The sequence below is a fragment of the Channa argus genome, chromosome 1 (assembly GCF_033026475.1).
Source record: "Channa argus isolate prfri chromosome 1, Channa argus male v1.0, whole genome shotgun sequence".
Lineage (NCBI taxonomy): Eukaryota > Metazoa > Chordata > Actinopteri > Anabantiformes > Channidae > Channa > Channa argus.
Window position 1 is genome coordinate 22,816,825 of NC_090197.1, and position 14,258 is coordinate 22,831,082.

The following is a 14,258-nucleotide window of genomic DNA, read 5'->3' on the forward strand; positions in this document are numbered from 1 at the left end:
TTATGAGATATAATGAATAAAATCTTCAAGCGACAGTATATGTTACGTTACTTTCTGTCCAACCGTTTGAATCACATTGGCAGGGATGCTTTACTGTATTTATCACACATTTTTATCAGAAAAAGAAAAAAACATTGTAGTGATTTCATCACATCTTTAAACAGGCTTGTACTGTTTTTATGCCAGCCTAAATACAGAACACCATTACCCAACGGGCAAACTCTCCCTCTGGCAGAGTGCACTGTGTGATAGTGCTTGTTTTGTTTTATCTGAAGAGGGTAGGAAACATAACGGCATCCTTGTCAAACAACCAGGAAACTAGGTTATGACCATAGTCAATAATTTTATAATCTTTATCAGAGTTACATTTAAGGACTATATTTGATTTATTATATTAATCACACCCAACTAACTGTTTTGCATATGTATGCAAGATATACGACTGGCTATGACAAGTTCTTAAAGCCCAGTGTAAAAAAGACCTTAAATTGCTTGTTTGCTTGTCAAACAGTAAAGTATTTAATGACAGTAATTCACTTCCTGGTCTGAAATGAAGAAAGTGAACTCGGTTGTTGTTGTTTCATCTTACTTAAGAAATCTAAAACGTTCTAAATTCTTTGTCCATAGTCATAAACCTGCATTGCATGACCTTGAAGTGAATGCCCTTCCACACAGCTCGCTTTACATCCAAGCGTCACTTCCAGCTAGTTCAAGTAAACAACCTTCTCTCAGCCTCTGCTGCAACTGATTACAGCTGAGTGTAGGATGTTTACATGAACTGAGGCTGAACAACTGTTAAAGGACACGAGCCATGGTTCAAATATGACCTACAAAGGCCTTGCTAATATATTTTACTAATACCAGTTTGTTAACAAATACATTTCTAAAAGTCAGGTATATGTATATACACATTTGTCCGTTTCTGGTGAGCTGGAGGTAGCCGGCAGCAGCAAACATCAGACTGAAAGCTCTGCGGATAGACAGCTTCCAGTCGGGGATGTTTACAGCCCCAGGCTACCTGGTACAGTTGTAGATGATGGCAGCAGTGTTTGTGACCTGACACAAGAACACAACTTTGACAAGTTATGGACAGTCAAGACAGCAAAAACAGGAATCAAAAGTGAAAGATGTCCTCTCATGTTTTCTAATTTGTGCTAAAACTATGTTGGCTTCTACCTGATGTTGGAACTTTCACAGGGGCAAGACACGCTGTGGGAAATGGCCATCTGATCAGGGTCACACGCTGCCTAAACGTCGCATGATTTATAAGCAATAACTGCTGTGTTTAGGGGAAATATGTTTAAAAGTACTTTGTTCAATTGGGTTCACTGCAATGCTTTGCAAAGACGCCAAGCTTGCTTTATCACAATACTTTGCGGGACAGGTAAAATGAGATCTTGTTACACTATTAAAGAGCGTGTTGCAGTTTGTAGCGGTGCAGTAATGTCAGTGAAGTTACACAGCTGGGACAGATGCACTGTTGCAAGGCCAGCTATTATGCCCTATCCTGACAGACTGCAACACTAAAAAAAAGCTAACTTAAATAGCAAGACAACCTTCAATAACAAGCCTCAAATGTCGTAAGTACATTAATACTGCTAGCGAACCACTTCAAATAACTTTGTGTTGTCAGGCAGTCGGCCAAAGCAAACAATACACCTAATGTTGAAACTGTTAGCATTAGCTCATGTTAGCCAACGACCTAGGCTACAGCTAGCTCGCTGACGCTGCCAGAGCTAGCTTCTGTTAGCTTGTTTGTGACCCTAACCTTCTGCTGTTTGACGTTTCCTTACCGGCGAATAAAACGGTCGTCCTCGAACAACTTTAGGTCGACAGTCGCTACAATGAATTTCTTGGAAGTTTGAGGACATTTAGTCATGTCCCGTCCTATTCCGTGCAGCCTGGTAAGTTTCCTTCCGTTTTCATTCACTTGTCTTTATTTTGACCTTTGGTTACTCGACACCAACATTGACGTCATTGTCATGGCAACAGAGTCCCGCCTACATTGAGCCTGGACAGGGGAGTAATTTCATTTACATTTTACACTTGACATTTAGCCATTCACTTAGCTCCCAGAAAAAGCAAATTATGTTCAGTACACCTCATTATAAACGCACTTTGATGTTTAATATGCTCAAGCAAATATTTTTCTTTACCATGTGTTTGTATTTGCTTTTGTAATATGCACATCATCAAACCTACACTTTAACCCATAACTTTAGAATAAAATAATTTTTACCTATTCTTGTGAAATTATTGTCAGTGTTATCTATTGAGATTAAATAAGTGTGTATCTCCTCAAAGCTTAAGTGATCAATCTCTTCTAAACATATCAAAGTGAAAATTAAACCACAATTAACTTGTGTAAAAAGGAGGAATATGTCTGAAAACAATAACAATTATTCCAACTTTATGGGCAACAGTGTATTTACAGTTGCCTGAGGTGATTAGACAAGATGCAACACTTGGCTGTAAGCAGTAGTTAAAAGCTTTTCATATCCTCATTAAGAACCTGTAAAACAACAGCATTCAGGGAAATACTCAACTCTACTTAATAGTGATACTTAATAGTGAAAATGACTATATTCCTAACACCTAACAGTTAAAATAAAAAAATGCCACCAACCTCTAAAATAAAAATAAAAGTAGGTTTCAAATTATGCAGCAGGAATGCTACTCTAACATTTATGATATTACTGATGTGTCAAAAGTTTTTTAATGTTGAGATCCATAAAGGTGGCTCTGATTCTTAGTACTTTGTTCAATTTATGGACTTAAGTGCCACATGTAATAATTAATTAGTTATCGAGTTGAGTAAAACAAGTTTTTATCCCCTTATGTTGAAACAGACAAGTGCAAAACAAAGAGAGGTGAACATAATTATATGTACATTAGGCTAGTACAAATTTTACTTCTGATGTAGTAAAATAAATAAAATTATATCAGTGCAAACAGTCCTTCATGAACTTTCTAAGTAATTAATTATTTTATAGTCAACACTGGCAACACTTAATGCCTGATAAGTTGCACTAGGTTTGTTAAATTGGGTTTACCCTTTAAATGTGTGAGTTGGCAGATCTCCAGGGGCAATCTCAAGCAGTTTGCTGAGTGCAACAAAAACAATGGGTTCCAGTGAACAGCTTTCAGAAGTACCTCAAAGTTAAATTGTTAAATCTTCATAAAGCTGAAGAGGGATACAAAATATTTTAAACCTTTAAAGTGGAGGACCAAGAAAATAACTGAAAGATGCAAAAGGAAACTTACTTAAGAGCTGCGTAAAACTTTTAAACAAACTGCAAACCTGACAAAGTCTTTAGAGCTAAATCCCAATAAAATCCCAGGTCTCGACTGTCTGCAGTCTGGATTGTTTGGGAGAAAAGGCTGCAGGAAGCCACTGCTTACTCTTGGATTTAACTAATGAGCATGTAAACAAACCAAATGTTTTTGAACAAGATTATGTGGTCTGATGAAACCAAAGTTGAATTAATTAGTCATAATTTGCACAGGTATGTGTGGCCAGAAAAAATGTTGCCCATGAGGAAGGGAACACCATTCCTACAGCCAAATATGATGAAAACCCACTAATAGTGTGAAGGTGTATGTCTGCATCAGGCTCTGTAACTCTGCAAGAAGTGGAAGGAAGAATGAATGCAGCCTGATGGCAGAAGACTTTAAAGCAAAGCAGATTTCCTAAAAAAGTTGACAGACAACCAACCAATCTGCTAGACTTGAATCAATTATGCCATTAAAAAAGGGCTACACATGAAAGGAAACAAATGTTTGGAGGTTGGAGGAAGTTATAAAGGCAAACATACAAAGTTGTAGACAACATATCATAAAGGGGGATGCAAACGTTTGCATTATTTTCATTAGCTTACTATAATCTTTTACTATAATTGTCCAAACTTCTTGATAATTGATATACTTGTGATGATAAAGATATGTTTGCACTGGCTAAATGTGTATTGAATATTATTTTATTAAAAAAACCTTTGTTTTACTCTTAGCATTTGTATTTTCATATTCAGTGCCACCTGTAAAATCAGACATAATTACCACCAATGAAGCTTTTAAAAGTTTTTAATGAGGTTCATCTTTTTAACCTATCAGAAAGTTTTAACAATTTCTTCTGTTTAAAAGGTTTAGCATCTTATTTTATTTTAGAATTTATTAATGAGTAAAACCTGAAGGGCAGTCCAGAGCTTGGTTGAGTGTAGCAGTTGGTAGAAGAGCACAGGACAGCAGGAAGAGGTTAGAACAATCATAAGTTGTTTATTATAGCTTTATTGACATTATATTTAGATTTATACGTCGAACTATTTAAGGATTTTAAGACACATCTCAGGACAGGTTTCATTAAGTCTATTTTTTGGCTTTTTGTAGATTTTAATATTGTTTGACCTATGAAATCAAATTATATACTGCATAATAGACCTAGGGTATAGAGCTAATATATTATAACCCCTCATGTTTACATGATTAGAAATAAAACTCTAATCATTTGTGGTATTTTGTAAAAGGTAATTTGTATTGTTATATACTGTGCTGAAACCATTTCTCTCCACGTTTCTGAGTTTAGTAAGAGCAGTTCTTGGCAAATCCATTGAAGCTAATATTTTTAAATCAGTGCCTAAAAATCCTACAGTTCAAGGTATTCATTGCTTCCCACCTGACCTGAATAGACTTAAAAGGGGGACAATAGAGAAGTTAAGAGTAACCTCAGTTGGATGTTTGAAAACTTTCACCAATGTTGAGATTTTATATTTTTGAGATTCAGTTCTGGCTCTAAGTCTTTGATCTGATCATTATGTGTGACGTGTTAAAGCCAAATCATTTAAAATGTAGTCATTTAATAATAAAAAGGAATGGTAACTCTGAGTCTCAATTCAAATCCTACCATTGTTTGAGGTGGGGAACATGAGTGTCCTAAAGTAAAAATGTATTCAAACTTTGTCAGAAGCATAATGGTGATATATATTTGCCCTGATTTCTGCCCTGGGCTCTATTATGGCAGAGCTGAGGAAAACCTCCAGTCTATTCTCTTGCAGTTATCGTCCAGTAGCCAGCTGACAGTCACTAAAAGTTAACATCAGTCTGACATGTCACCTGAGTGAAATGTACTTTAGCAAATACCTCTTAGCTCTGAGCACTTGTCAGCTGTTGTGCCTCTGCTTATAGCTGATTGATGTCTCCTTGATTTTCTAAGATATGGACGCATTGATAAGCAGTGCATTCATTAGTCTAATTATTGACCTCATTAGGACTAATTGCCATGTTTAATGCATCACTGTGATATGTTTGGACACTCTGAATCTCTTATTTTTCTATTCTGTGCGTGTTTCTTTGTGAAGACATGGACTGCACTTGCTTGTGTCTTGCTCAGGGACAAATTGACAACAGGGTTAATAAACAAGTTGAAATTTCAGTCCACCACCTGTGCCGCTTCTCTAAAGTGCTTCTGTAAAGTGCTGATTCTGTGTCCTCCACTTGAGGTCAGGCTAGATCCAGCAAATCTTCTCTTCATTATCCTGAAGGACCAAGTTAACTGTGAACTCTTATGATGGATTTTGTGATATTTATTCACTTCTTAATATTCAGTGCACATGAATGTGTTGTACTTGTAGAATAGTCTAAGTCCCCAGGTTTTTGGTCCAAAATGTAAAGCATGATCAGCAAATGCAAATTTCTAAATTTCACATCGAATGTACAGTAATAACAATATTCATTAGGTTTAGGAGAAGTGGTGTAGCCTTCAGTGTGTAACACTGAGTACTTAATAATTCATATAACATATCTCAGTTATTTCCAGGCGAAGAAAAAATCCATCTATAACCTAACCAGGAAATTGATTCCCTTGTCATTCTATGTGGTCTGAAATTGCCCAGAGCTATTATGAGAGAGACTGATTTTCTGTGTGCAGTGGAGTGGAACAGTCTCTCCTTGTAGAGCTTTTTGTGAGATGTGAACAGATTCATAAGCAACAGCGCTTCTAAAGAGCCATGTTGTCATGTGCACTCAGCCAGATACCCTAAACATGTTAAGCTTTATGGAGTCATTTAGCAAGATGTTGTCTCGGATATAAGGTCTAATAATTGATATTTTATACAATATTTAATAATTTAAGTTATTCTATTTATCTTTGTTTTCCATATGTTTCATTGATCAACATATTTAGTTTTATATTTCTCATAAAACTATGTCTTAAAATATTCATTTATACTATGTAGTCATTTGTAAAATTATGTATCAAGTACTGTATCAAGTTGTAATCAATGGAAAATACTATAACATCAATACAAATTTGGAATTTAAGAAAATTGCTTATAAAGAAAGCACAAATTAATTTAGATTTGTAATTGTCCACATACATTTAATTGCATTACCACACACAAACACACACACACACACACACACACAATAAACCTACTGTGTAATACCACAATGCAACTTGTGCTTTCTGTTGCATTTCATCTACAAGATTGCATGACCACCATCAAAAATATTAAAGTATTGTGGCAATGCATGTTCAGATACTGCACCATACTGTGACCCTGTGATATTTAAAAAAAACACATTTACAGTACTTTCCAAAGAAAATATGAGTGTTGCTTTAAGTATATATGTAATAATCAATACTTGGTTTTGGTAATTTCACAGTTTCTGCAGAAATGTGCATCTCTGTGGTTTTATAGAGAGTTTGAAATTATTAGGTTTGGTGGCATGCATGCTTGATTGACAGATCTCTCAAGCTTGAACATTTAGTTGTGCTGACTTTTGCTTGCTCCCTTCACTACAAGTTCACCGTGCCCCAGTGCTTAACTGCTTTTGCATCGAGTATTTCTTACCTACACTGAAAACTAAGAGTTAATGGTTAAAAACTGATTGATTGTATAAAGATAAAATGATAACTTACTAACTTAGTCTAAATCTAAAAAAAAAATCCAAAGGAGATACACCACAGTAAAACATTCATTTTATAGATTCACACTTTTGTGAAAATAATATGCTAATATGCAATCAACTCACTGAACAGTATGCATGTCACAATGAGCATGCTTTTGTTGCAAAACTAAAACTTTTGTAACAGGTCAGAATATTGTGCATAGTTCAAAAACGTAGGTGAGGCAATGGAGGTTCCACACAAATAACAGCTGGGAAAATTTGCAAACACCAAGGCCTTTCATTTCACACTGTGAAATTCTGTGTTGTGATTGCGATCACACTTTCATTTATTCCACTGAAATCTGAGTTTCTGAGTGTACAGAGAGAGTCTAAAACAGACAGACAAAGCTGTTGTAGGTTATTTGCTGTGTTTTACCTAATTGTATGTGATCTTGATAAAATGTGTGAATTTCTGTCACAATAGTGAAGAATTTGCTATTGTAAAGAATCAGAAAGTCACCAATAACCTTTATTATAATTGATATTGCTTATATTAGTTCAAATTTAGAGTATAAAGCACATTTTTATTGTAGATGTTTTGAAACTAATAAAAAAAAGCAAAAAATCGTTAAAGGTTTAAGGTTCTTATACAGGCAGCACTGTGGTAGATTAGTTAGCGCTGCCGCTTCACAGCTAAAATCTTCTGCGTGGCCTTTCTGTGTGAAGTTGTTCTTCCCATGCTTGGGTGGGTTTCCTCCGGTTTCCTCCCACAGTCCAAAGACATGTATGTTAGATTAACTGGTGACTCTAAATTGTCTGTAGGTGTGACTATAAGTGTGAGTGGTTGTCTGTCTGTGTACGTTTCTCTGTGTTTGCCCTCAGATAGACTGGAGACATGTCCAGGGTGGATCCAGCTTCTTCCCCTATGACAGCTGCGATAGGCTCCAGCCCCCGCAACCTTAAACAGAAGTGGCTTTATAAACCTTTTTAGTGAGTTAGTTTACTCAACTTTAAAATAGCTAAAGACAGAAGAATTCAGTTATAGTTTCATAAGTGGTCTAAACATTAAAACTAGACATTTTAAGTTGAATGAACAAAACTTCCATATTGATTTTCAGTTAACAAGCAAAGCTTAGTGGATTTCAATAACTTCCTGTATGATGTTTTGCGGTGGGGACACTTCAAAAGAAGCAAAGTTGGCTTTATCGGCTTTTAAAGAATTTTTTTCCCCCTAACATTTATAAAAATGTCTAATATTCCGTCTGGATGAAAATAGAAGTCCTGTTGCTTTTGTGATAGGTAGAATAAAGTGCCAGGAATACAATTTCCTTCTGCAAATATCTTTTTATCTTGATAACAGGCTGTTGTGTTTTTTGGTGTTTTGTACGTATTAACTGTGCCCTGTAAAAAAGTGATAGCAAAGGCTTCTTATGATTATAAAGAAAAATTGACTTCTGGTTTTGGCTTAGATACACCAATTCCCCCAGTGTTTTCCATGTATTTGTCATAAAAGGACAATTCAAGAATATCTAGAAAATGAATAAACCCCAGTCCATTCTAAAACCTGTTCTTTGTGGTAGGGGCATGGGTAGATCGCTCCACAGACAAGCCACCAGTTCATCACACCCTTTACAGTAAATAGACATATGCAACATATTCATAAGCTATAGTCAAAGTGTCCAGTTCAGCTGTCAGCTGAGTGGATTTTGGATGGAAACTGAAATGCCCACACAGACATGTGTGAGGGACAATGCTGATTACTGAGGATCACTGTTTTAGATGCTGCACAACCAGCAGTCCTCAACAGTTAACATATTCTTTAACTGATTTGTTGAATGTTCTGTACAGTGCATCGAATGCAAATCTATCCACATTCGTACTAAGGTCCGAGTTAACTTGGAAACAAAATTGTCACATACATTTTAAGATATGCCATTATGTTTGACTAAGATCATGCAATGCTGATGGTTGTGGCCATTTTAAAGCCACAATATAAGCCTGACATAAGCACCATATTTTAGATGCTCTATGGAATTCTACAATCGCACCCCGTTAAGCTCCAATGTTCATCTTTCTCCTTCATATTATTCACTCCCAATAGAACCATGTCATTTACAGATCCTGTGACCCAGCAGACATACTAGTCCTCATGTAATAGTACACAATGCCCTCATGTAAGTATGTGTCTTTTTTCAACTTTGATATACTGCTTTCAGGAGACACTGACAAAACTTCCCCTTCTCATGCCTGTTCAGCATGTTTTGTATCACAAAGCTACAGTAAATGTCTGTTTACTGTAACATTGGCTACATTCAAATCCAAAGTACTTAGGGAGAGTGAAACCCATGGCTGTCCATGAAAAAACAAAAAAGTAATTTTGTTCAAAAGAATAAATAAGCATGTTGTGCCTAAAGTCACTGTTAAGTTTTCTATCAAACAAAAGCCCAATCTTCACCTCTTTAGCTTAAACACATGTTATAAGTGTTTAATAATAATCATAAAAATGTTTCATAACACTCTTGTGGGAAAAAAATTTATTGCATTATTGGATATTTTGTTGGAAGCTGCCATTTACCTTAATTAATTCATTAATTAAGTTAAGAGTCAACAGTTATGTCAGCAACCAATACTGCAAAGTTGTAGTTTAGTTGTAGTTCTATAAAAACCCAATATTCTGGAGTCAAGGCTGCAACATGTAACATTCAGACACTAAATATGTGGCCACCTGAGGAGTACTTACTCTCTTTTTCCAGTAACTCTGTTTTCCTTTTAACCAGCTCCTATAAGAAATACCTATTTTTTATTTTTTTTTAGATGCTAAATGTTTCAATATCACTGGGATAATTGCTAACTTTGTCTTTTGGTGTTGGGCATGTAGCGTATGCTGCTACTGGGGGAAAGGTTTACGGTATGAGAGCAGTCAGAATTAATTTGAACAGTAAAGCTTCAGGCTATAAACCCATGCTTAGGTAGTCTTCAGATCTAAGGAGAACTGCACAGTTGGGTGATAATAGTTCGTGTGTTCGGCACCATGAGTGATCTTTTCGGTTAAGGTTAGGGTAACACAATGCCAATTTCAGCCATGGGCAGATTAAGGAGAACAAGTTCAGGAGCATCTCATCTTCTGAGTACAAAGAAATACATTATTTTCTTTGCCTCACTGTGGTGCTTCTCTGATAAATGCAGGCTGTTCTCTTGTAAAATAGGACTTTGTAGGTACAGTCAGGGGAAAACAATGAACATAGCGACACATAGCGGCTGTAGTGAAGAAAAAAACAGTCTCCTAGTATTTATTTCCTAGTATATACAAAACCGAGAATATTACCATACGCTGTTCCTTGAAATAACATGAGTCATGACGTACTTTACATTATATACTTCACATGACTCACCTAACCAACTTAGTTTAATGCCTGTCCATTTGCCCAGTTTTAATCCTGTGTTCATGACTGTTTAATTTTGTAAAATTGGCTTTCAAGTTCATTAATTTATCTTAACATAAAGGCCACTCGACTGGCCACTGTGGCTGACAGACAAATTGATATACTTTATGTGTATGTACTGTATTCCTCTTTTTTGCGTAACAGGACTTTTCTGTGCCTTAGCACTAATGTTACAAGCTGTAGTTTGATGGTCACACACACACACACACACCCACAGACACACACACACACACACACACACACACACACACACACACACACACACACACACACACACAGGTTTTAAATAAACATGCATATGCTTATGAAAGTGTTTAAGGGCAGTATGTATATCTCTGTAACTGTGCAGTACTTATACATGCTGTTATCTGTGCAAATATACACTCAAAGGTCTACCAGTCTGATCCAGGTGCCATATTGCAAATGCTGCCTCAGTTGATCAGTCAGAGGAAACACAAATGATGATGTATTATGAAAATGCAGAGGAAAGAATGTTTATTCTTCTTTCTTCTTTCAATCAATTACTCACAGCAGAGAGCCTCTATCTGGTGCAAAGATTTTATACTTCCATCATTCAGATGAGCGGAGTGGCCAACATTATATACTGTAGAGCACCAAGACAAGTATATTAAATCTAAAGTAGCTCCTTAATAATACCTTCACTTTTTTAAATAAATTAAATTGTAAAAAGTCACTCCTATTTGCAACACAAAGTTATAAACAAATTTACACTTATACACTGCACATTACTTAAATATAACAAAAACCCATGTATGTAGGCAATTATGAATAATTCAGTGCTGCTAAATTAGCATATGCATTTTTCTCTGGTACCAGAGAAAATGACTCCATTTAAAGCCCTTTGTTTTTGCTTGCCCATTTAATTCACCACCCCAACATCCACACCATTATTTCTGCCACTGCAGTCCCTGTGTGTCCCTACTAAAATACAGTCTCCAACAAAACTGACACTGAAACTAATCTAAATCATAACTTGAAGTATAAAAAAAAAACTTAAAATAACTAAACATACTGACAATACAACAACTCTATAGTTGATACAGGGATTCTGAACGTCAAACAAAAGTCATACACTTTCAGTACAGCTACTGCAGTATTTACATCTGAACATAGTAATGGTGGGTGATAGTACTGTTTAGACCTTAGGGTTCTATGTCCCACAGAGGTACAGTACATGATATGTGCCTTATTATTGCACACAGCTTTTTCTTCCTTCACCTGAAAGCCTGTTTAAAGTTAATCAGTCTTATAGTTAGTCATCCTACAGCACACCAAAGCCTGTCAAGTCCAAAAGTTCAAAGTGTGCTCAGACAGTGTGACACCTCTTATGTAGGATAAATCGGATTATCCCTAGAGTTTTAGGTAGAGTACACATTTATATGAAATGAATGACTGGATGATATTTTTTTCCCCCTACCAATATCAAAATCTGTCTTTTATGTATTAAGTAAACAGATGTTTAACTAGCAGGATCCCACAAAGCCGCCATATCCACCAGTTTTTCTTAGGCTGAGATATGAAGAATGAACAAAGCACTCGGTCACACGGTAAAGGTTCGATGTGTTCATATTGCTTTTGTGCATTTTTAGCCATTCAGTAAAATAGAAGATTGTCATGATTTTGAGTAGAGAATTGTAAGGTCTAGTGGGTAATTTTCACTGCTCTCTGCACTTCTTACCCCCTCCCTACACACTCATCTTCGCTAAATGGTGGTTGCCACTTTACTGTACGGTACTAAAAGTGTACTGCATTTATTTAACATTTTACTTTGTTTTATTTTTTCCAAAAGCCTGTGAAGATGAGTAAGTTAAACGTATTCTAACAGTGACAGTGGTATCTTTGAAGTGAATTAATATAATGTGTCTGAGCTTCACTAAATGCTTTAAATAACCCACTGCCAATGCTACTCCTCATCAACGGCCTTGGAGGATTTATGTTTTGTGTTAAGTAAGGCTGAAGCTACTCATGTTATCTCACTCCATCAATAGCAAATACATTAACAATATCTAGTCTCTGCAAGCACACTATTAATTTACCACGACCTGTCCCTACAGGGGCAAAATGATTGTTGGAGGCAACAAGGTGTATCTGCTTACCCCTCCCTGGGACACGGTGTCGCTGCTGGGGGATCAATGTCCATTGAGCGCGGAGGAGGAGAGGCAGGCAGGCAGCCAGCAGCTGGCTGGAGGAAGCCCTCAACCTCAGCTCAAGTGACGCTGTCACCTAAGAGGTCCCAGCAGGCCCTGCAGAGACAGAGAGGGATGTGCCGCCTGATGCTGGAGCCATGTTCCTTTGCACAGAAACACAGGCCATCATTCCTCAAAGGTTGAAGAGGACAGAAGAAATAGATATTGTAAGCTCCGGTTCATAACAGGAAGAATCTAAACTGTCATTGACATTTAATTGTAAGTTAGATGTTATAAGATTAATCATTTGGGGAAATGCAGTATGTCTCAATTAAAATGAGACCACGCAATATATGATATAGGAAATATCACATCTTTCCTTCTCACTAAATCATAAGAATCATTCTTATATTTTTTTTAATGTGTGCTTTTTATTATCGTTTGTAACTTTATTATAGGGCAACACCGTAATGGAGTGATTAGCACTGCCAGCTCATGGAAAAGGTCCCTGGTTAAATCCACCTGCTGCCTGGCCTTTCTGTGTGGAGGTCACATGTCCCCACAGTCCAAAGACATGCAATTATAGGTCAATTGGTGTCTAAATAAATACATTGCCCATAGGAGTGAGAGTGAGTTGTGTGACTCTGTCAGCCCTGAGATAGACTGGTGACCTGTCCAGGGTGTACACCATCTCTGGTCTAGTGGCAGCTGGGATGGGCTCCACCCCCTGCATATAAGCAGTTCAGATGATGGATGGATGTCTACTTTATTTTATATTTACATTTGTATTTTCATTTGTATTTTTTCGAATATGACAAATGTTCTATCTTTTTGTTCTATAATTAGATTTTTAAATACTGAAAACATGGATCACTACCCCAACTAAAAAAATACCTTAGAAATGGTTGCCATTATGAGATGCTAAATATATATCATAAATAAAAAAAGTATATATAAAATTAGAAATGATTGGCATAGTGCGAAAAAATCTAAGTTGAGTTTAAAGAAGGGTGTTTTTTTTTTACTTTTTGAAAAAGTCAAACATGGAGTTTAGATCCCATCACCGCCCCATTATTTGAGAAGAGTCCCTTTCATGGTCTAACCATGAGCCATATGTAAGCCAATGTTTCAAAGCCTCCAGTACATCACTGACTTCAGTCAGTCAGTTTATGGCCAGTATTGGGTGTAGTGTGTGAGTAATGTGACTACATTACTAATAAATACTTGGCTTGACTTGTTACACGGGCTTGGCTTGAGTGAATGAACCCCATAGCTTCACTACAAAGACTTGTTGTTAATACATGTTTGCTGGTTCACACCTTTCATTTGGGCATCATCAAGTTTATCAACACACACTTATTGTTCAGTATGTAGCCTTCTACCTTCCACATGTGATATGGAAAGTTATATATAAATAACTTCTGTAATATGTAAATATAACAGAAATAGGAGTGGGTGTTGGTGACATATTTTAAAGACTGAGAAAGAAATATGACTAGCTTTTTACATTAGCATTTAATCTTTTCTTTCTATAACCCTATTGCTGATGCTTTTATACCTACACGTAACCTCATGGATTTAGCTCCTAAACCTAAGAAGATTGTAGGTCTGCATTCATTATGTGACCATGACGGCGACGTAGTGCTTGATTAAGAGCTATGGTGCACCCGACTATCGCCTATTGGAACTTCTCAGTTGATTGCCTTTTACGGGTTTTGATTTTACGGAAACAGTGAGGACGTAAAAGGTTGCCTATACTAAACCATAATTACGGGCTGGATATGAG

General features: G+C 36.5%; 1 long non-coding RNA gene across 1 annotated transcript; it reads left to right on the forward strand.

The window, feature by feature from the left end:
* Nucleotides 1-774: 774 nt before the first annotated feature.
* LOC137129149 (uncharacterized) lies at nucleotides 775-13,661 on the forward strand. The gene is made up of 3 exons (XR_010914688.1): nucleotides 775-1,904; nucleotides 12,401-12,699; nucleotides 12,931-13,661. It is a non-coding gene; the product is annotated as an uncharacterized lncRNA (long non-coding RNA).
* The last annotated feature ends 597 nt before the right edge of the window (nucleotides 13,662-14,258 follow it).